We start from the raw sequence: 23,734 nt of genomic DNA, 5'->3' as shown, positions 1-23,734 counted from the left end.
CAATATACTGCAAGGCATAACTAGTGCATGCATGAATGCGTTGAGAGCCAGGCCTCTGCGAGTGGAGATCAAAATCAATTCGAGAGAGAGAGAGAGAGAGAGAGAGAGACCCACCTATAGATCATCTGGAAGAACATCACATGTAGAGTTACAACTCTTTGTAAGGAATACTCAAATGTCTATGAGCAAAACATTGGCATTTCATCTTTAACAGCCTGCAATTTTATACGATTCTACGGCCTAATATTAGTAAATTATTGCAACTATGTGGGGGAGAACAATAGTGTCCATTGTTCTAGAGAATGTTGAGTCCAGCATCGGGCAGAAAGGTCACAGTAGAACCTCCTTAGCGTGTGAAATGTATCGTGGCTGTTTCACCTTTACTGGGTGTTTTAAACCGGTGTTGTTACAGTAGGAGTTGTAAACTGTTTGATATAGAGGCTTTTGGAGGTGAATGCTTATCCTCGCTGAAATAGCCAGTCGTAGGCGGCATGAGAGAAGAAAGGGAAGAGCGGTGGATGTGAATGTTGCTTAGAAACACGACTGAAGCCATTCGCAGTCATGTATGCCTTTGCAGACCTCCCACACGCACTGTCGCACTTTGATTGTTTTGATATCTGATAATGTTTCAGTTTGTCTTTTCATTGTGATGATCCCCCGTTTTCATTTATGTGCATTTATATGTGTATACTGTTTAAGGATCAATTGGACTTTTGTGCTCTTCCAGTCATATACACAATTAAATACGTTTTTCTGTTTCTATTTTAGACTCTATTCTCTCGAGCAATTTTGTGAAATACAGTACAACATTGCATTCTTCTATTTAGAGGAGAGGTCCTGTTGCCCATCATAAGAAGCAACTTTCAGTGAAGTACATATTCATTTTTCATTAGTTTCCAGTATTGTAGTGCATACTTGGCGATTAAAATGAATGGTCACGCTTGTGATAAGCAGAAAAACATTTCACAGGCTAGCATGTTTTCCCTCTGAGCCAACATAGTCATTCCTTTGCTTTTTATAGAAACCCCGAACAACTCTAATAGAAAGAAAATATCTCTCTGGTTCTATTTCAGGCTGTGTTTCAGTGACCGATTTCTCAGGAATGTTCCCCCCCTAAACCCCAAAACCAGCACTTTTATTTTATTATTTTTTTACAAAATAACAGAAACTTAATGCTTTTGTAAATAGCTTCACAATGCAGTAGACATTTCCAGATAATGTGTAATGGAATATGTTCTTTAGTGTCAAATCTTCTCTAAATGGTTCACTCCGGGGAGCCACCTCCAGCACAGAGAGCTGAATGCATCGGGCAGCCAAACCTCAAACACCTCCGGTACAACAAGAGGCCTAAATAAGGTAGAAAAAGGGCTGGAGAGAGAATAGGACGTGTGATCGCTGTGATATCATACAGCCAGGAAAAGGGCTAAATGTGGAGCTGGATGATGTGGGCCTTTTTCTTTTTTTTTAAATGATGAAAACAAGCCTTTCCTTCCAGATTATTTTTAAGTTATGCTGGTTATTTGTCTTTGACATTCTAGTAATTTGATTATCTGAAAGTATGTTTGGAAATACCATGCGAACTAAAACTCTAGAGCCAGGCCGACTCAGCAGAATGTTGTGCAAGGTTTAGTAGATCAGCTTTCTCAAATGCTGCCCTGTGATTTTACTGTAAGGCTAAGTTGTGCAAAAACACCACCTCCGCATATTTATATACTCATGCATTTCCAACCTTGACATTAAACTTCTTTATTACTGCAGAAAAAAACAGATTTTTATCCACATTGAATTTGCCTGTCAAAATTCTGTGCATGCCGGTACCTAAAAGGGAGGGAACACCAGTGTTGCTTTATCAGCAGGTGTGTACTGTGTAGTTACACAAGGTCAAAGTGAATCGGAGGAATTGTTTAAAGTGTGTGTGTTTGTCCATGTTGCTCCGTGTGTGTTCTGAAATGTGTGCATGTCTATCTGCCAGACTCAGTGTCTGCATTTGAGTGTTGTTTCTGTTTCTCTGTCTCCCTAAATACGACTTTGGAATATATCATTGACATTTTGGGATTTGTTGGTGGATCATTTGGGCTAATCCTGTTTGATGAAACATTTGGTGTAATCAGGGAGGTTTTATGTGTGTGAGAGCAGTGTTTAAGACAAGCAGACGCTGTAATCTGGGATCTGGGAAGGGGGCTGGCGATTAGCCACAAACAGACTTACAGGCATTTTGGTTAAAGCATGTCTAAAATAAATCTGCTGTCAGAGATAATTTAACTTTGACCTGCTCTGATGATGTCAGTAAGAATGTTTTTCTTGTGTTCGAACTTTCTTTTTGTAATGTTAAGTTACAATAAAAGAGGACCACAATACAAGAAGACCAAGATTCTGTGAGATAATGTCTTCTTTTTCTTCTTCTTGAGTGTGCTTTGATTTGGTTGGTAGAAAGTTAAGGACTCTTTAAGTCTAAATTGGCCAATTTTAGATTTATATTCAAACCTATTTGCTCAAGAACAAGTTAACAATACTACCAATCTGTACGAGCAGTGAAAAACTATTAGTTTTTTTAGGTTAGACCCCACGTTGAAAACCACTCATTTAGAAAAGCATACTTTAGACATAATCGTTGTTTTTGACACAACCGTAGTTCTAAAAAAAACAATCGCATGTAATTAGTCAGAGAAATCTTAATTAAATCTTGAAGCGTGCGTCGGCCCCTTGAGACCACATTAAACGACGGTCCCTGCTGTTTGAGCAGAGCTGCTCTCAATAAGTTAATTTGCTCCCACTGTTATCTTACTCTCGGCCCCTCACTACCATCCCCCACACTCTTTACAGGCTGTTGTGCACATAACATGTCTGCGTTTGTTATTGTGTATTCTTTTGTGGACAGTGGTTCTGGGATTAAACCCTCTCCCAGCGCTTCATACTGTCACACTTAACCTGCTCCTCCAGCTTGCCAGACTAAGCAGGATTACTCTGTGTTTTTACACACAGACTTTCACATCTATGTGCATGGACCAGTATCCCAGTATATGCGCAGACACCCCCACCCCCCCTTGTTCACCCAGTCTCTCTGTCTAATTGATGAATGGATTATGCTGTCTCCTCTCACTCCACACAGCTGTTTCATAGCTTTAATTCATCTGAGCTACACGACATTGGGGACTACACTGAACATTTTACATTCATGTCTGGCACTTACAGTTTTATGTTGAAGCTGAATTTAGCTATGCAAATAATGGATTCCTCTTTATCAGCAGTTCTATAATGTGTTTGCTAACTGGAAAGCACAGCTAAAGAAAATCACATGCTGATCATCTGAAACCATTTTAAATATGCAGCGTGTGGTTGAAAACAATAAACTGTAATATATATCCCCTCCATACAGCAAGGAAAAGGTTACACCCTACATTTTCCATGAAAGTTGACACATACTGCAGACACAAAATAAAAATCATCATATAGTAACACAATATTGCAGCAGCCTATAATTATACAAGGTTTCTTTTGAACTGAAGCACAGCCACTTGGCTCGGTTTGATTTGGCCCAGTCGGACTTGGTCTGGCATGGAATAGTTTGTTCTGGCGGGGTATAGTGAAGGGTATTAGGACTTGTAGTGACAAAAAAACCTCAGGGCCAGCCCAGCATTAATCTGGTGGAGGAGGTGGAGGAAGGGTGTGTGTCTGTGGATGTGTGTGTTTGTCAGTTGTCAGCAGGGGATAGTACAGCAGTCAGAGGGATAAGTACGGCCCTGTTCACACACACTGCAGCAATTCATCCTTAAAAATACAGCATATTCAGATCCTACATGATTCCAACAGGAAGTGTACATTGATGTAAACATACATATGTAGCCATTTAAGGGATTATTCACAGAATTGATCAGTTAGATGTTATTAGGATGGTAGGGGAAGCGACCTAACATCCAATCACACATTGCGCCGTGGGTTGGTTTTGGAGCGGAGTGATTTATCGGTTTATTAGTAATTCGAATGTCAGAAAGCAGATCAGCAACTGCTATGATAATTTATGAATTTAGTCGATTTTTAAGCAAAAACACAGGACGTAAGCAGTAAAAGTAAATATTAGCCACATTCTATTTTGTCTTCTTCGTGAGAAACTAGAAGTCTCATGATGAAGAGTCCTAGTATTGCTCACAGTAAGTTACTGTACGTAGCATGTTGATGACCAGTGCCACTATGTTATGCCTGCCACGGTCAGATGTTGATTGCGGCAGCCACTTTGGTCTTTATTCTACATACTTAACCTCCATTATCTAGATTAACCTAGATAATACATGTTAACAAATAGGAATGACTGGTTTAATTTGTCCAAGGAAAGGCTGAGGAAAATAGCTTGGAACCTTTAGAAACATGGATCCAGTTAAAGCATGAACTGCCAACGGGATGTCTTTATGTCTTATCCCAAGCGTACATGAACTACAGACCTACGGAAAGGAAGTGTGCTCGTCGGCAATGATGCACTGGGCATGGTAAAAGCAGGCGGGTGTCATTCTTGCGTCTGAGCATGTTTGCATGCTCATTTATGTGGGTGTGTGTTTGTGCATGGGCTTGTTTGTTTGGTGGGGGTGTGGCGACAGGATTCAAGATGCTTGTCTGCTGCTTAGGTTTTTGTATTTATGTTTTAGGAGGATTTGTTTCTGAAGGTATATGAATCATTATGGGGTTATTTTTTAAGAAAACAGTGGTTTTACATCTAGAATATAGTGACTGAATGTCTCTTTGCGTGGTTCAGAATAACATGAAGTGATAGTGAGAAACATAACCCATCACTGATGCTGATGGCAACACAAAAGAGCGAGACACAATCAGATAAGGTGGAGGGGTTCAGTTGAAAGGTTGTGGACAAGATAAAGGAGCTATAATAAAGGGAGACAATGATAAAGGAATAATGACAAACAAGTACCGGATAAAGGAGGAAAGATTGTAGTTAATGGGAAGAAAGTGAGCTGGAGAGAAATCTTATATGAGCACGGAGGGCAGTCTGCCTGGACGCCCCGGTCGGGTTCAGACAGGGTTGTTTAGTTTGGCCTGCGACGAACAACTGGAACAATATTCATGCTAGGAGATGGATGGAGGGAGGGTTAGTCTCAGTTCACCTGAAAAAACTATGAGAACTTTCCTCCATGAGAAACTTCTGGCATTGCCCTGCTGTACTTCCTAGAACAGTTTTTGCTCGCACACATTTCAAAGATGTGTTTTTTATTTTAGTGCTGGAAGAAACAGGCATTTGTATGGAAACTTTTTGAAGTACACTAGCTATCAAGACAGTGTTTTTTGTTGTTGTTGCAGATTGATTTGTCCTTGGAGGTCAACAACAATTATTAGTGAGACGTGTGACCTGTATTATTTGAATCTACTTTGACTGTTTGTACACTGACGCCTTTGTTTATGAACTGAAGTGAGGGGTACAGTATATTTTTTGCCATACTCTACTGACTTTATGACTAGCTCTCCAGCGTAATGAGGTTGGTTGCTTTCCAAGTCAAACAGTGTTTATTTATAGGGCAGGAAAGGCTATTTGTGTCAGGAGGAAGTGTTGCGTGAGGGCTATTTTTTTTACTAGAGGTCTTCTTGCACCAATAAATGTCCAATTCCGGACTTCTGCATCAATCCTTCAGTGTTTACATAAGTACTTTTAATGAAAATAGTTTTCTTAAAATGAGTATGTTCAAATAGTTAAAGCAGTAAGATCATTTGGTCACAATTAAATTCCTAGACGGTGGCCTCATAGTATTCCTCTCACGACAAGTTGTTTATAAGAAGAGCACCAGAAAAGCAGTTAAAGGTAATTGGAGGGGTCAAAGGGAACCTTGACTAATGGGAGGGGGATTGATGGATGGCATGAAGAACATTTTGTTTTCCTTTCTCTTATATCTGTGGATTTTTCTGTGGAAAGACTGAGACTGAAAGAGACATTTAAACACTAAGATGTATCATATCTTTGTCTATGTGGAAAAAAGCTATATGAAGGCTACATGCTAGCAAAACACATCAGAATTTCAACTTGGAAAACAACTTTTGGTGTTTGAGTTGCATTGTGGGTAATATAAGTGGGTTGCCAGATTTTGACAAGGAAAAAAGTAAAGATGTGTCGGGTTTTGCAGCATCCATCTTGATCTTCCGTTGGCTGATGTTGAACATGGACAATGTATTCACAAGAGGATTGTTTGGCCATTTGGCTCTATAGAGATAATTAGATTTAACACTGACAGACTGGGAAAAGGGGAAAGAGAGAAGGGGAACCACGTGGCAAAGTTTCATTTTGGTACGTGGGCGTCCGCTTTACCATCTCCGCTATCTGGGTACACTGCTCATCCGTACTGAGGGTAAAAGACAGTAATTGAGGAGAGGGTGGTTCCAGCTAAATTGCAGTTTATGAAAAAGATGTCGAATGAGAAATGTTCTCATGATGTCCATTTATTTCATTATCTAAACGTGCAGCCCATGATGGGGTGTGTTGTGAACCATCTGGTCTTTGTTTAGTTCTGTACTAATATATATCTATTGTGTGGTGTGTGTGTGTGTGTGTGTGTGTGTGTGTGTGTGTGTGTGTGTGTGTGTGTGTGTGTGTGTGGTGTGTGTGTGTGTGTGTGTGTGTGTGTGTGTGTGTGTGTGTGTGTGTGTGTGTGTGTGTGTGTGTGTGTGTGTGTGTTGTGTGTGTGTGTGTGTGTGTGTGTGTGTGTGTGTGTGTGTGTGTGTGTGTTGTGTGTGTGTGTGTTAGAGGGCAGTAAGCGCTTTCAGCTGTGGCCTGAGAGAAAGGATGTATTGTTTGAGGACATTTGAGCATCTGCTTTGTTGCAGATAAGGCTTTTGAAGTTAACAGCCACTACTGATCAAAGGGCAGAGATATTGTAGTTGTGCCAATCTCTGTTTCCTTCACTTTTTGTTCTGTACATTGTTTACTCTTCCAACCTCTATTTTTTTTCCTGTCCGTACAGCCCTCCTCTGTTTCTCAACCATTCTCTCAAACAAAGAATATTCTTGAACCTGTATACTGTGGATGTTATTCCCCTGTGGAGTTAATCTATGCTGCTTGTGTGTTTTACCTCCCACCTAACCTACTTTTCTCTCGGCATCTATGCAGCTTTATCTCTCATCTCTGCATGTATCCCCACAGACAATAATAATCTCATTTACACAAGAGACACATCTGGTTGTGTGTGTTAATAACTGGAACAGTGGATCATGTTGTGTGTTCATGTTCACTCACCTCTCTGAGAACCTGTGAAAGGACTGAAACACAGTTTGTCTGCATGTATAGCCTAATAATCTTGTGCTTCTTTGGGTGTTTATTTCCATCTTTCCTCTCCATGCCCTTTAGCAAGTCATTCTCTAATTGCAATAGTTCTCGTGCTTCAGCTTTAGAAATACAAACACTCACAACCCTTTTATCTATTTCCATTTTGTTTCATGTCAAAGTTTTCTTCTTCTTGCCCTACAACAATAAGGCCTTTACTTCAGTCCAGAGTCCGATTTCCTGACAATTACCCCCCATATCGCCATGACATTTGTTAGGGTTAGGTTTCATCCCCAGAGTTTGACTACCATTGATGTTGCTGCCACCGTAGGGTCACATTTCCCTTAAACAACATCCCAAGACATCTGGATATGTAATTCCTGGATTTCTATGACATTTGTTGTGGATTTGTGTAGTCCTGCTTTTGCCTTTCACAAATTGTCCTAATCTTTAGATTTCCTGGGAAAGGATATGCTAGGTTCAGCTTTACTCCCTCACCTTAGTTTACATATTCAGTCCATTGACCATCTAGAGCAGGGGTGGGCAATTATTTTTCCTAGGGGGCCAAATGAGCAACTGAAAATATTTTGGAGGGCCGGGCCAAAATGCCGAACTCAATTATGCATAATATACATTTTATTTCTATATAAAAAGCAGTAAATGGCATTGTTTTGACCGCTGGTTAGAGTGTATGTTATTATTTGGCAATTAAAAGGTGAGGTTAGCTTTCAAAAATATCATTTATTCAAATAGAATTTCCAAAATGATAAACATTTTCAGTCACATTAATAAATAAGGGCATTTTGAGTTTCATGTACTATTGAAACAAGGATTTTCTTAGCTTTCTAAAGACATCACATCATCTTTGTAGCCAAAATAAACAAGACATATCACTGAACTGTGTAACTGTGTAAAGAAAAGTGTCCCAGTTTTGTAGCCTTTTTGACTTTACATGCCTATATTAAACATTTAATGTTTTCAGAACTGCGCAAAAAAAAAAAAAAGATCAAGTGTCCCATTTCACTTGTTATATTTCCACATTTTAGTGTTCTTCAGTTCTTTTTTTTCATTCAGTGTGAGAAATCCAGTCTCTGTTGAGCTTTAACAAGTCCATCAAAGTCAGGTTGAATGTCTGAGGTGGAGATGCGAAGCACAGCTGACAGATGTTCATCAGTGAGAGAGGATCTGTACCTGGATTTGGTAAACTTCATGACTGAGAATGTCTGTTCACATGTATAGGTGGATCCAAAGAGAACCAACATCTTCTGAGCATGTCTCCTCATGTTTGGAAAGTTCTCCTCCTTGAGAGCAGAGTAGAACTCTAGCAGTGATGCTGACTTAAAGTGCTCTTTCAGTAGTGAATCAGACTGCAGGTCAATGAGTTCAAGCTGAACCTCAGTGGGTGCACTATCAACACTGCAGGTAAAGGGAGAGGAAACCAGCTGCATTTCATCCTCAACCTTTTTGAAATCTTGAAAACGCCTTGAAAATTCATCATGCAGTGCTCCTAACATGGATGAGTACCTGTGCCGGTGATCAGCTGATGGTTTGACTTCTTTCAGGGTTTTCATGTGTTGAGATTGTTGCTGCCTAGTTGCCTTGAAATTAATTGCAACGTTGTCATGAAGGCTTTCACATGGCTCTGCATTTCATGAGCAAAAAGGCCCTTGCCCTGCAGTTGTGTGTTCAGTGCATTCATCATTGCAGTCACATCAACAGCAAATGTTAAATCTGCCATCCAGTCCTTATCAGACAGCTCTGGGATGGTTTTGCCTTTCATCTCACAAAACTCTTTTATCTCTGATTTCAGAACCCAAAACCTTTTTAGCACTTTGCCCAGGCTGAGCCATCTGACAGCTGTGTGGTACCTGACATCACCATGTTCGCTCTCTTGCTCCTCCAATAGTGAAACAAACTGCCTGTGCTTTAATGCTCGCGCTCTGATGAAATTAACTGTTGTAGTAACAACATCAACCACATGGCTAAGTTTTAGCACTGACTTGTACAACGCTTGCTGATGAATAATACAATGTATAAACACCATTTCTGCTCTGCGTTGAGTTCACTCACTTTATCTTGCATTCTTTTCAAAAGCCCAACATTTTTCCCTGTCAAATTCGGACATCGTTTACCTCGGTGAACAGATCACTCCCCGTTGTGGTTCCTTTCATTGGCCGCATTGCTGCCAGCTCCTCCGTAAGCTTGAAGTCGGGCGTTATCCCCCGGAGAAATATGAGCAGCTGGGCTGTGTCACGGACGTCACAGCTCTCATCCAAAACCAAAGAAAAAAAGTGGAAGCTTCCCACTTCACTTTGCAGCTGAAACTCCAGATTCTCTGCGATGTCCTCCACCCTTCTCGTCACGGTGCGGCGGGACAGCGGGATGTTTTCAAACGCTTCTTTTTTCTCTGGCCATAGCAGTGCTGCAGACTCGACCATGCACTCTTTTCTGCATGCAGCTTTGTAAAACAGCCTTGTTGTTTTTCTAGCTTTGCTAGTAAATCCGTTGATGTCCGCGCTCGTTCGGCATCAGTCAAGTTTTTGTATTTCGCGGCATGTTTCGTCTCGTAATGCCGTTTCAAATTGTACTCTTTAAACACGGCGACATGCTCCCCACAAACCAAACACACAGGTTTACCCTTGACTTCAGTAAAGAAAAAATTAGTAGTCCATATTTGTTTGAAAGTTCTGCTTTCGGCATCCACTTTCCTCTTTTTGGCATGAGCCGACATTTTCGCATTTTTCAGAGGTGACAAGGAAGGTAGACACGCATTTCACGTGCACAGTTGACGTGCACGATTGCCTGCACTGTGAGAATAAATGGGCTTCAAAATAAAAGCAATGCGGTTTTAGTCCACCCATAAGATAATTAGAAAATATGTTTTATTTTCTAATTATCATGTAATCTTTCGCGGGCCGGTCAGAATCATCCCGCGGGCCGTATTTGGCCCGCGGGCCGTACAATGCCCAGGTCTGATCTAGAGAGTCAAAATGCCGCATGGGCTCTTTGCTTAACTATTTTAAATTGGTTCTTTAAGCTTTTACCACAGGTGGTATTAAAGCAGCATCTTTCAATGAACTGTGTATTCCCCATCATACAAACAGGCAAACAGGACTACCCAGACAATTAAAAGTTAAAAAGAACAAACACCTTTTTATCTGCTGATCAACAAACATTATTTTTTTCTGATTCTGTCGGTTTTCTAAAGTAAATGTTTTTCTGTTAAAGTCCCCCTCTTAGCGGCTACACTCTCCAAACATACAGAATGTTATTTAGGAATGATGCTTTCCCAATCTGAGTTTATTTTCTCTTAAGAGAACCGAGGAAGTTCAGAGAGCAGAGAAAAAACACTGAGCAGACATGTTTACGTAAAAACCATTAGGTTAACAAACAGCCACACACACTTGAAGGGGATCCGATTTCTTTGCAATTTATTCTCATACTGTTTTAATGAATGGATGTTTGAAGATGCTAATCCATAATCTGTTTCAAGACTTCACAAGTTGAGGGAAAATGAACACATTTAAGACATGTGAGTCACAAGAAAGTGACCCATTTAAATATTACTGCAGAGAAACATTCACTAAGATCAATTCTCAGAAAACCAGTTCAATGTCTGTTTCTTTTCGTCCCTCAGCATGTTTCTACCAACTCATCAATTGTTTTCTCTTTCTCTTAAGCTTTCTCACTCCTTGTCCTCTCGTCCTTGTTTCTGCAGCCAGACTCAGGCCTGGACAAACAGGAAACACTTAGTGTTATCAGCAACTCTTTGTTTGTCTTAATGAGTGCAAAGACGGAGCGAGAAACCACACATTCGTACACACCCTGATAGCACTGTAAACATACTTATCGCGACCCAAGAAACAGAAAGAGAGGGGAAACCTGAAAGAGAGACAGAGCTGGAGGGACGAGGGACAGTCGGGAAACAGAGCTGGAAGCAGGACAGGAAGTGAGATCCTTTTCACTTCCTGGTGATACACACCAAACAATGGCGGACCTACTGGTTGATAATCACAGGATTAGTGACCCATGCATGACTTATTGCTGGTGCAAACAAGAGTTGGCTTAACCCATGCTGTCCAGTGCAAGCCAATGTAGGCTATAGGCCAACCAAAGTAATTTGAGAGAGAGTTGTACACTTTATTCATATGTGTGACGTTTGCACAGTAGTCAACATGCTCTTTGGTATGCATGTAATGATTGTTTTTCCAACATTGGCTATAATTAAAATGTTATAATATCCCTGGATCATATGACATGTGAAAATGGTAGCTCACAGGGAAAAACCTACAAAGAACCAACATATATTTTCTTTAGGAGGTTGTAAAGACCAGAGCAAAAAAAAAAGGGTATTATTGGAATGACATATGACAGTTCTTTTCGTCCAGCAAACAGTTAAAAACCCACCGATAATCAATTGACAAACACATAACACAAAGAAATTCAGCATTATCCTCACAATTGAGAAGCTGGAACTATGTAGTGTTTTAATAGGTTATCAAAATATTTGCTCGTTAATTATGATTACCGTAATTATCTGCCAACTATTTCATGAAAAAAATCCTATCATCTCATTTGACCCACACACAGAAAGCCTTTCCCATGGGAACCATTTAATAAGCTTCCTATCGGCTCCTCATTACTGATACAGTTTGCTTTATATATCAGCCTACTTTTAATCTTGTGTTATCTAGTGGAGATATTTGTATCGGTGCACTTCAAAGGCATGATACAACGCTAGCTATTTTAAAACAGACAACCAAAAACAGCCATGATGCAGGAATGGTTAAGAAAACTCTGGGAAAGACTTTGTTCAACAATCACTTGTTGTAGTACTCTGGGCACATGCTGATTTTGCACCATCTCTGCCAGCATGATTATTTCATCAGCCTCCCTGCGTTGTATTTGTGTACTTTTCCGAAAACTGGAGCAGTGCATTCCGCTCCACTTAAACCTGTCCAGTACAATGTCCTGTAGTCGAATGCCATCGGTGTCATGCTGCTCTGTCGTAACGACCCTTCATTCTTTGTTCAGCCTATTCAAATCACAAAGGCCATTAGGCAGGAGGATCATGTGATACAGTACATGAGTGTTTGCCCTTTAATTCCTTGTTGTGTTGTGGTTGGTAGACGCTCAAAGTCCCACATGCAGCTCTTGTTAATGAGACTACTAGCATTCACTGCAAATATTAACTGCATACGTGTGTGAGTTTTTGAGACGTTTAGTTTACGGTAATGTCTTGTTCCATAATCCTAATAAAGAGCAACCCACAAACCATTATTTGACCACACAAGTCACCTACCTGCATTGTTATGACAGTATGAATAGAAGCAACAAGCTAATTGTTCTATGGACAGACAATGTGTATGGAATGAGCATAAATGCTTCTGTGTACAAAGAGGAAGTCCTGCTCCATATCAAACAAGTGAAATGAACCATAAACACTGGAGAAAGGCACTTCTGAGACACAGATAAGTTGTGCAGGTGTGCTGTATGACTGGTTTCTCTGTAAAGCCCTCTAGGAATTAATAAATGACGTTACATATTTCTGTCTGATAGAGAAGAGGAGTGTTGACTCCTCTGTAGACACAGGGGAGGAGGTTCAGATGGTAAACTCATGGGTGAAAGCTTTTGTACGTTTGCACACTTGGATTGAAACTTTTGTTGTTCCGCAGTTTCTTGACTCGAAGAAAACTGACAACCAACCACAGCATGAACACATCTTTACTGAAGCGAGTATACAGAGAGTTGGCTGTCTAGTGTTACTGCTGGCAGTTTTGTAATATTCACGAACAGCTCTGAACAAAGACAATATACAGTACCTACTACCTAGTGCACTAGCTTATTCCTTTTTTCTGTTTTTGTTGTAACAGCACTCTAAACTTATTTATGGTCAGGTAACGGGTACACATCTGACTGCTCTATTAGGTTGCACAGATTTGTGTGGTCTACCATCTTTTATGGCAACTCTGCGGAGTCTCTTCTGGGTTTTTCTTTAAGTCTTGGGTGGGTATAACTTAAACGTACACATTGGTAACAGTTTATTTAACATTTTTTTATATCTTGTGTCAATCACCTTACATTTAAATATCCACCTTAAATGCAAATATCAAGTGTACATATAAAGTCAATTCCCACATTAAGTGACACCTCACTATCTGCCACATGTGACTATTCCCGTTTTTTAATTGTTATGTGTCGGAGTGGTTTGCTTTGCTGCTGTTTCCGGATCATAAAGGCACTCAATTACAGCAGGGACGCTCACATTGCCTTTAAGGGCAGCCGACACAAACGAATGCCGTGCTTCCATGAGCGTCAAATCCCGCCGCAGATGGGAATACATTGAAATCAGTTGAAAGCTATTTGCATCCCTTTACGACCCTGACCAAGCGTCGCTCCTGGATGATTATGGAGTATGAGTGATAGTTGTTGCCGTGGCTGTCTCCTCCTGATTGGTGGAGTTGGCCCAATAGCCGTAGTGCCACTTCTGTGACGTCAGAGAAGTGTTCAAATCTGGATCAGTCTGTATCAGATCCGTTGCAGCCCCTTTTTAAGAGATTTGGGTATGGAGGAAAATAGAGAGGGTTGTGTTTTCTGACACTTGGTGAGTTCCCTGGAACACCGGGGACACATATTCATGTATAAAAGACTTACAAAAGTGCATTTTGCATGATAGGTCACCTTTAAATATGTGTAATGGCAAATGCCATATATTATTTTCTTACCTGGAATTCTGCCATTTTGAACAGACTTTTTGATTGAGTCCTAGCTATATTGGCTGCAGTTCTAGGGTTAATATGAATCTAATATGATTGTCATCGGTCTAAATTAGATTTCAAATTATTAACTGTGTATGTAATGAAGATCATAGTGTGGGTTGAATCCATTTTCATAACCACTGTCTTTTAACTGATTTAAATGCAGGAACTGGGCTTATTCATCAGAATTTCGTATGACTTGACTTGACTTGCTTGACCTGAGCAATGACTTAACTTGACTCTCACCACAGTGACTTGAGACTTGCTTGATACTTGTAGGTCAAGACTTGAGACTTGCTCATGACTTGCTCATGACTTGCACATGTAGGACATACTGCTTTACGGTAATGTTCAGTCATTGTTAAGAATGATATACACCTGAACGTATCAAATGGAAACTTGACACCTTCAGAGCACACTCACTGTGAATGGACTCAGTAAAGTCAGATATCTTTTGTCTTTTAAAATAAAACGTTTTTGTAAATTCACGAAAAAATACCAGACACAAATTACTACTTGAATATTTTAAATATCTTATAGCCTGTCTGGAGAGAATAATTAAAGTTGAGATAATTACCGGATTGATATCAATTGCAGTCTGGTGCTGCTCCTTCTTAGGCCTCATGCCGAACACATCCTGAACATATTTCTCATCGGCCTGGTAGAAGTGAGGTGTCGACATTACGATGGGAGCTCCTGAACACACAAACCATTCAGTTAGTAACATTATAGAAACCACTCAGCTGAGCAGGTTCTTTAGAAAGCTGTTTCGTCATGAGGAACAGCTTTCTAAAGAACCTTTTCCAATGGTGTGACGATAAAGTGTTATTCTGGCTTTTCCTTAATGCACTTCCTACCTTGTTTACACAGGCTGACATTCAGAACGCCAGAGCCCAGGCAGTTTCCAGCGGGGACACAGAAGCCGGCGTTGGCAGGGTTCACGGGTGTGATTAGCAAACACCTCGCTAGGGGGACTGAAGCGATACCCAGGGATCCCCTTCACCGTCACATCCTCCTCATACAGAGCGTACAGAGACCTTGGAAACAGATGCTGGTTAATCTATGCAGACACAAAGCAATTATGTGATGCTGGAAGTGAAACAAAGGGGGGTACACACATGTGGTACATTGGCGTGTGGTGGTATGTGATTTAGTGAAAACATGCACAGCACAAACAAGAACCAAAAGTGTTTAAAGGAACATGTGGATGCCTCACAGGCCTGCTGTCAGTTACTTGAGCCACTCTCACTTCTGATGTATGAAGAGCTGATTTAAATGTTTTAATCTTCACTAAATATGTAGTAAGTGTACAGTGACCTTATTTTTGGCCAACCAGTCAGGCTAAAGGAATAATCCTAATCCCACATCCAGACGCAAATAATGCAGAGGGAAAAGTTTAGGAATGGATTTTTTTAGGAAGACTGAGGGGGAAGTGATTTCACTAACCAGCTAATGTCAAGCAGATAAGACCAGGAAATGTGACTCAGCAGTAGAGAAGCAGAAAACAATACCTAATTGAAAGCAGCATTATCTAAAGCTCTGCTGCTTCAGTCGTTTGCTTCCTACAAACCAATATTTATGTAATAATTTATATTTGTTACTTGTTTTTTTCATTATTTACAGATTATTATTTGTGCATGTGCTGTAAATATGTAAGTCCTTAAAACAAACTAAATGATGCTTTTAAATGACTTAAGAGGAGTAAGCTAATAAAAAAAGAGCGAGAGAAAACACTAAAATAAGACGTGGGCTCATGGGTAGGCTCATCTGACTGTATATAAGAACATCCTCTAGAATATTATCTAGGCATTGAAACATCAATTTATTATAATTCTACATGCCCAATACACACATAGACACATTTTAGCCTACTAGCAGCATGGTCTTTAGAAGTCAGTAAAACACTCTGCGGTCCACTCACCTGCACAGGTCAGAGGAGAACATGTAGAGCGTCTCATTCTTGGTGATGACGGGATGGAAAGATGCTCCATTGGTTCCATTGATCATATTGCACTCATCAGATGTCCACCAATCCAGTTTGCTGCACACACAGAAAAACACAAGTACAATAAGATCATTACAGTTTTCTTTATCAGTTTTTCATTTATGAATTTAAAATCATGTAAGGTTTAAGGCATTTAGAATACCCAGCACCAATCCCTTTAATATCTGTTCCTTTGTCAGTTTGATTAAAGATGAACAAAGCAATTTGTTAGGCAAAATTATGTAAAATGCTGTCAATGGTGTGGGCTTGGAAATAATCAGGACAAAATATGTTGAAGGTCAGAAAAGATTGGGTAATGTTGCTGCTCCTTATTCAACCCAGTCTCACGGCATTTCGTGTTCACCAACACAATTTTTAATCTATTGATTCGTGTTCACCATCACGATTTGCCCCTTTTTTTCGTGTTGTACAGCACGATTTTAAAAGCAATGTATTTCTACTGGTAACGTGTTTTGTGCCTGCAGGCTGCAGCACGTCTTTTTCTCCGGTCGGGTCGTGGAAGGCCGGAAGCTGTGTGGTTCATAAAAACATGTTCTTACTCAATATCAAGCCACAATTATTGCTTTTATTTTAAATCGTATAATTTCGGACTTTTGTTGCCGTCTGTGAGGAAAATAAATGGGGCTCAGAGCCTCAGGATACTGAAATCTGTATTTTTAAATATTTCTTTCCTTCTAATTTGTTATTCTTTTCAAAATAACACACTGTTATTTACTCACCAATAACACACAATTATCCTTGCTTTTATTTATTGGTTTAATTCCATAATCTCTGGCTTTTTTGGTGTCCGTCAGGAACTGAATTTCAAAATAAAAATAACCGGAAACAGACGTAGGCCTATAAGGGACATTTCGAACATCATTGCGATTGTCAACATTTCTGAGTTTAGGATGGCCGAAGACACTACACTACCCGTAATCCCCAGCTATCGTTTAGGACTACAGTCCTTAGGCAGAGCGTCAAACAGCTGTGTGAAATGGAACGAAACCACGCCAGATTATCCAAAACTGGAATCGAACACCCCCCCAGAACTACACATGCTGGCTATTGTGTTTCGCAAAATGTTCTATGGGAAGTCTCTACTGAACGTTTTCGTTTTTCCCACAATTAGAAGTTGCCATTATTAAACACTTGGTGTTATCAAATGTAAAACATAGAATTAATAAATGGGTGAAAATCACTTGTGTCCATAATGCGCAGCATTAATATATACCCACATGACAGCTCATTGCTACTTTGTAATTCTACTCCACTACAATTCAGAGGTTAACCTGGTATTTTTACTCCACTGCATTATTTGAGTTACTTTGCAGATTCTGATTAATTATGTGAAATATATAAACAACCCTTAAATCAGACTTTACTTACACCTGAGTAAAATTCAGGTAAGGTGATTGTCAACTGCCAACAATCAGGAGAGATATTTGATAGTTGGTGCTTGAGAAGACTAAACATGTATCTGCAATTGACATGAATGGAAACAAGTAATAAAGTATATTCATTACTCGTTATTCTCTACTAATAGTTAATTAAAGATTGTATATTATGGCTATTTTGCACATCCCTTTCAAGATTTTCAAAGGTTTATTGACATATCATACACAACTACGGTGTAGTTATGCAATGAATGAAAAACTTGGGTCACAGGTTCCTCAACAGTGCATTACAAGACATCTATCAATATGTGTGTACCTCCACCATTAAACTGTCATATTCTGCACATTTCTTATTCTATCTACATACATAAGAGTATAATTAATGTGTATAATATCAGTTAAAATAAGTGCTTCAACATAGTTAACATTGCAGGAAAGCAATATATTAGACGTTAAGTACTTTGTCAGGCTTAATATTTAATGTATTAATAAAGGTTAATTAGTTTGTCTGTTTTGCACCTCCTCATATCAATATCTTTGTACATCCTGCACTAAACTGTTTTATTGTAGAGATCACTTATAGTATCTTCTTGATTTTTTATATTCTATATTTATACTTTCCCCCTATGAAAGTATGTACTCTTAATATTTTTTAATCAAATATAACACATAAAAACAATAATTCAATAACGTGCTTTAACCACTAGGAGGTGCACACAAGGTACACACAGCCATAATAACTTTGTATTATTAGTGTGTATGTACAACATCTGAAGATGTATAGTTTTATGCATGCTTTCACATCATTTTACAGCATATTGCTATACTATTTCAGACTCAGTATTTACATTCTTACATTCAAAGAAAATCAGTAATATCTTTAAAAACTACAGTCCTTTTCTATCAGCTGTGCACCGTTATGGTGTAAATATAACCTATCTATGAATTAGATCAAATGTAAAAGTCAGCCGAATTAGTGTTGATACGGCAAGGAGACGTATTGTGTGAAGAGAAATTGAAGATGTTGTTTAATTGTTGATATATTTATGATCCACGTCAAGTATTCAGTTTCGGCGCCATTTCTTCCAGTTTTTCCAAAGGTCTTCTCATCAGGGCTCTCTAAATAAAGAACTACGGCAGATCTGTAATATGTAATGCAGCCGAACCGTGTATTACAATGCCGTTATGTGATGATTATGTGATGACTTTTATTATTTTATACTTTTAAAATGTTTTCCGGATTTCATATAATATAAACACCAACTCCCAGCATGCATTGCGGCTAACACATCCAATCAGCGAGCTTAAAACCATAGCTGAGGATCTTGGGTAATCGCTCGAAATGCCTACGTCTGTTTCCGGTTATATTTATTTTGAAATTCAGTTCCTGACGGACGCCAAAAAAGCCCGAGATTATGGAATTAAACTAATAAATAAAAGCAAGGATAATTGTGTGTTATTGGTGAGTAAATAACAGTGTGTTATTTTGAAAAGAATAACAAATTAGAAGGAAAAAAAGATTTAAAAAATACAGATTTCAGTATCCTGAGGCTCTGAGCCCCATTTATTTTCCTCACAGACGACAACAAAAGTCAGAAATTATACGATTTAAAATAAAAGCAATAACTGTGGCTTGATATTGAGTAAGAACATGTTTTTATGAACCACACAGCTTCCGGTCTTCCACGACCCGACCGGAGAAAAAGACGTGCTGCAGCCTGCAGGCACGAAACACGTAGAAATACATTGCTTTTAAAATCGTGCTGTGCAACACGAAAAAAAGGGGCAAATCGTGATGGTGAACACGAATCAATAGATTAAAAATCGTGTTGGTGAACACGAAATGCCGTGAGACTGGGTTGCCTTATTCCTCAACAGTAGTATTTAATGAGGTCAAGGAGGAGTGTGACATTTTGGTGTTTATGCTAGGCAAGGCTAACAGTTTCCTGGCTGAACTTAGTATTACTATTTACAGTAACGGCCCGTCCACACTACAGCTTCAAAAAAAGCTTGGAGCTGGGCGTGTCTGAAGCTCGACCAACAACCAATCACATGAATCTCCCGCCCCTGACACACAAGCAGCGGTTTGATTGGCTAGAGCTTGTACTGGCATATGATTTGATTGGCTGACGCTTCCACCGAAAGCTTCAGAACCTTCAAAAGTTGAACATTGCTCAACTTTTGCAGCCTGAAACGCCAGGAAAGCTCCGCTCTGCTTCCCACAATGCAGTTCGGCGAAAAGTGACGTCACCCCATTCAAAGTGAATGGGCAGAAGCGTTGGAAGCTTCTTTCAATGCCGCTGTGTGGACGGGCCGTAACTGAGCGAAAGGTTAGTGGCTTCAAAAAAAGGAAATAAGTATAACTCTCTGACAGACACAAAGGAAAGTTGTGAATTAATCAGAGGAGATTAACAATGGTGTGGCTTTTTGAAATGAATAGCTCTGATTAAAGACACTTGTCAATTGTGATAAGACAATGTCAGGAGAAATCTCTCAATGTTATCAAACAGGGTGAGATTTGATCACATGCCTGTCCTGTACTGATATAATCATGAGACCCAACTCTCATCCATTGAAGCTGCATGTAATCAATGATTGTCACTGATTAGGTCTCATTCATTCACTGTCATTGTTAGTTGCTCAAGGTGAGTTGAGACAATTACCTTTCACCTTTCCACGTATCCATCTGGCAAAGTCCTTGTAGTTCTGCTGGCCAGTGAAGAAGACATACTCCCCATCGTTGGAAGCATTGGTCTGTAGGGAAGAAAAGGAACATTTTCAACAAACAGCTCAAACAAATAGCAACTCTTGATTTTCTGCAATTTTAATACAATTTCTTTGCAATTATCTCATATAGTTTATACCATTTTAATGATCAACAAACTCTGGACAAAGTGTACAATATCAATATATTAGTTGTTATTGTTATTTTCTTTCCTGCTTGTAAAGCGTCATTGAGCACCAGGAAAAGCACTATATAAATACATGCATTATTATACTTGACCTTATAGAAGAGTCCAAAAACATCATCCAGGGTGGGTTTTAAAAGTTTGAGGGCTTTGAGCAGGGGGTCTTCATATCCCCACAGCAGCTCTCCCACTGTGCGTGTGGTGAAAAGGCCTTCGTTTTCAGACTTCATGTAGGAGGAGATGAAGTTTGCAAAGTAGAAATTATCTTTGAATTGCTCCATCACCGTCTACCGGGGAAAAAAAGAAAGACAAACTGCGTTGTAAAGCGATGAATGACAGAAGTTCTTTGAAGACAAATGGGATGAATCATTTACTTGAATCACATTTTTTATAATCTTTATGAGAGTTCACTTCACAGTAGCACAACAGCACATATTATCAATCCTATACCTACAAAGCATCATGTACTGTTATATCTTTGTAACAATAAAAGGAAAGCATATCTACTGTAATGAAGATAAATGGCAACATCGTCTCATACATTTTGGGGGAGGGGAGACAGAACATTTTTGTATATAATTAAAAACATAAATTGATGTAACCTGTGAGTCTGTTGTTACACTATTTGAGTGATGTCATTCTTAATTGTTTAAAAAATAATGTTAAGAAGATTTGTTATCCATGGATCTTTAATACTTTACCTTTAAAGTATGAGGACAACTCATTATTAAAAATAAAAATAATATTGTGGTTGATACACAATACAACATTAATAAAACAGTATCATATTAAACAACACAAGCAGTAAATGGATCTGCAATGCTCACAATTGCAGGAATGTTGACCGTCCTGATGAGATCACTCTCTGGACCCCGGGACATGTCTCTCTGAAATATGTAGGTCTTTGTGTTGACAGATGCTACTTTGGTGCCATTTTCCTGAAAGTCCACTTGCTCCATCGGCCGGTACTCTCTGTGTAGGAAATGACAGCAGCTGGGTTATAACTGGCTTTATGGTAGAAAGATGTTAACTCTTAGTTCCTTGTTGCAGCCAAATATTTAAAGACAAACAATACAACAATACACTAGGTTGGCCTATTATCTTATTACAGTATCTGTATCTCATACTACAGAGAAGAGGCTATTGTTAAATAATTATAGAATTCTGTACTGAAACTATTAGTTCTGGTTTAAATATTGCATAAAGAAGGAAGAGGTTTCCATTGAAGTCATTGAAGTCAAAATAAGGTTAAATCATCTTTACAGTCAATACTGACTCCTGACTATTCAGAACGATTTGTAATGACCACGAGTAAAAGGGAAGTTTTCCAACCAAGATACGATATTACTTTATTTGTCAGATCAAGTCTGACATTTGACTTGCGTCACAGCAGCTCCATCAACAGACAAATATCCAGACAAAAATACATGAAACACAAACAACAAACATTTAACATAACAGCCCAATCAGTCAGAGATAAGCTGCTCAAAGAGCCTTCAGCGTGCATTTGATCTGGGATTTAGCTCTGTATTTACTGTGAGGATTGACTGTGAGTGAGTGAGATGCACTATAGTCATGCTTTTTATGTTAACTCTAATCGAACATGATGATCTTGAGGCAAGGATACCAATTACAACTTTATAAGCAATGTATTTGATTAATTATTGAATATAATCGATTAATATGTTGACTTATAGTCTTACATTTTACACTAAAGTGAAAAATGTATTGTTGATGCATATTATGATTTCATGTTTACAACTGCCCTGCTTATCTATTTTTCAGGTTCTTCCTTTTGTGTTTTACCTAATCTAATCATCACCTCTTTAACACCTTTCTGCATTGATGATATCGTCAGATTCTATTTGATTTGACAGAATCAACAATTGTGCTTCTTAATGGCTTTGTGGCTTTCTTTTACTGTGACATCTGCACTTCTGGTTTATGAAATAGACGACCAGAGTAATTAGAGTATTTTTCCTCACCTGTATGTATATGGTCCGATCTCCAGCACAGCAGGCCGCTCTCCATCCAGCACCTCCAGGGGGTTTGTCAGATTGAAGAAGTAAAACTGCATGTAAATAGGGGCTGGTGGATTCTCCCAGGCCTCAAACGCCTCCGTGCCATTCTTCAAAACGACTTCCTATGGGGAACAAAGAGCATTGGGTTATATGTACTGCACAGTTGAGAAAAATGTGCAACTTCAGATGCATATTTAGCTGACTAAGCTGTCCTCACATCATATGACAAAGGCTGCTGTAAGTGGTTGAATCACAATATGGATAACCAGGCAGGATATGATATGTAATAAACATTGCAATGACGTACGAATTTCACAAATCTAAAATAAGTTATTTCAAAAGTCAAATATAAAAGTGTGCCAGATATATATCTGTTATAGATTTGAATATGCGAAAAACCCCACCCAAAACAGCTCAACACTTCTTCATTCAACTGGCTAAATAATTGTCTATGAGTATCGGGAGATCGCTGGCTGTCAGAGCTTGCTAACGTGATGAGTAGTGAGAACATCAATTCCTTAATGTTAGCCATTGGTAAAACATTCAATTTTAAAGCCAGATAGCCAAATACCTAATGTTAAAGCTGCCCATCAGACACACCATACTGATCTCTATGGCAGAATCGAAACTGTCTGCCATTTCGTCACAATAACAATAAGCTAACTCACAATAACCGTCACCAAAATGTCTAACGTTAAATAGTTAGTGGTCATCTAACCATAACGCCTACATAAACAAGGTTTCCCAGAATAAGATGTTTCAGAAATCATACAAGGCATACCTTTTTAACCACCGACTGTAGGATATGTGGAAACACGTTAGACAACACCAAAGAAATGCCGGCAATCAAAAGTAGAATAGAAAGAACTCCGGTGCTGTAAATACAACATGATTTCAGTTGCATGATGGAAAAGCAGACAGATATGTAAAGGCTGTAGCTCTCACTGACATTATCTACGGTCTGTGTGTAAGCGCTGTTTTGTTTTGATGGCACAGGAACTTTCTGGGTGAATCAAAGATCCGGAGTGAAATACTTCCCTGTTACCACTTCCGGTTTCTTCGACATTCGCGATCTTCCTGGAGCACGAGCCCTAACAAACGCACTACAGTGATACATTTGGAGTGTCCCCTTTTAATGGATATCGCAATTTATGATGTAAAATGTGATAGCTGCCAATAAACTATTTAATGAGAGACGAAATAATGTGTCCACTATTAGCTGGCTGTTAGGGTTAGCTAAATAAAGGGGAACATATCTTTCTTGTAGGTAAAGACTCTTTGTTTTTAATCGCATGACAGTTACGTCATTCATTAAACCTCAGTTGTATGTGGATCTCTCCGTTTCAAACATAGGCTACATGATTACATACAAGACAAAATAAAACAAGCTAAAATTGAGCATTAAGTGACTTACTA

At 39.2% G+C, this 23,734-nt stretch overlaps 1 pseudogene; it reads right to left on the bottom strand.

Annotated features, from left to right (window-relative positions):
* Nucleotides 1-10,924: 10,924 nt before the first annotated feature.
* LOC117456559 (lysosome membrane protein 2-like) lies at nt 10,925-23,298 on the bottom strand (annotated as a pseudogene).
* Nucleotides 23,299-23,734: the final 436 nt, after the last annotated feature.

This window comes from Pseudochaenichthys georgianus, chromosome 12 (assembly GCF_902827115.2).
Source record: "Pseudochaenichthys georgianus chromosome 12, fPseGeo1.2, whole genome shotgun sequence".
In the NCBI taxonomy this organism is placed as follows: domain Eukaryota; kingdom Metazoa; phylum Chordata; class Actinopteri; order Perciformes; family Channichthyidae; genus Pseudochaenichthys; species Pseudochaenichthys georgianus.
Note: the sequence above shows the minus strand (reverse complement) of the source record. Positions and strands in the feature narration are given on the sequence as shown.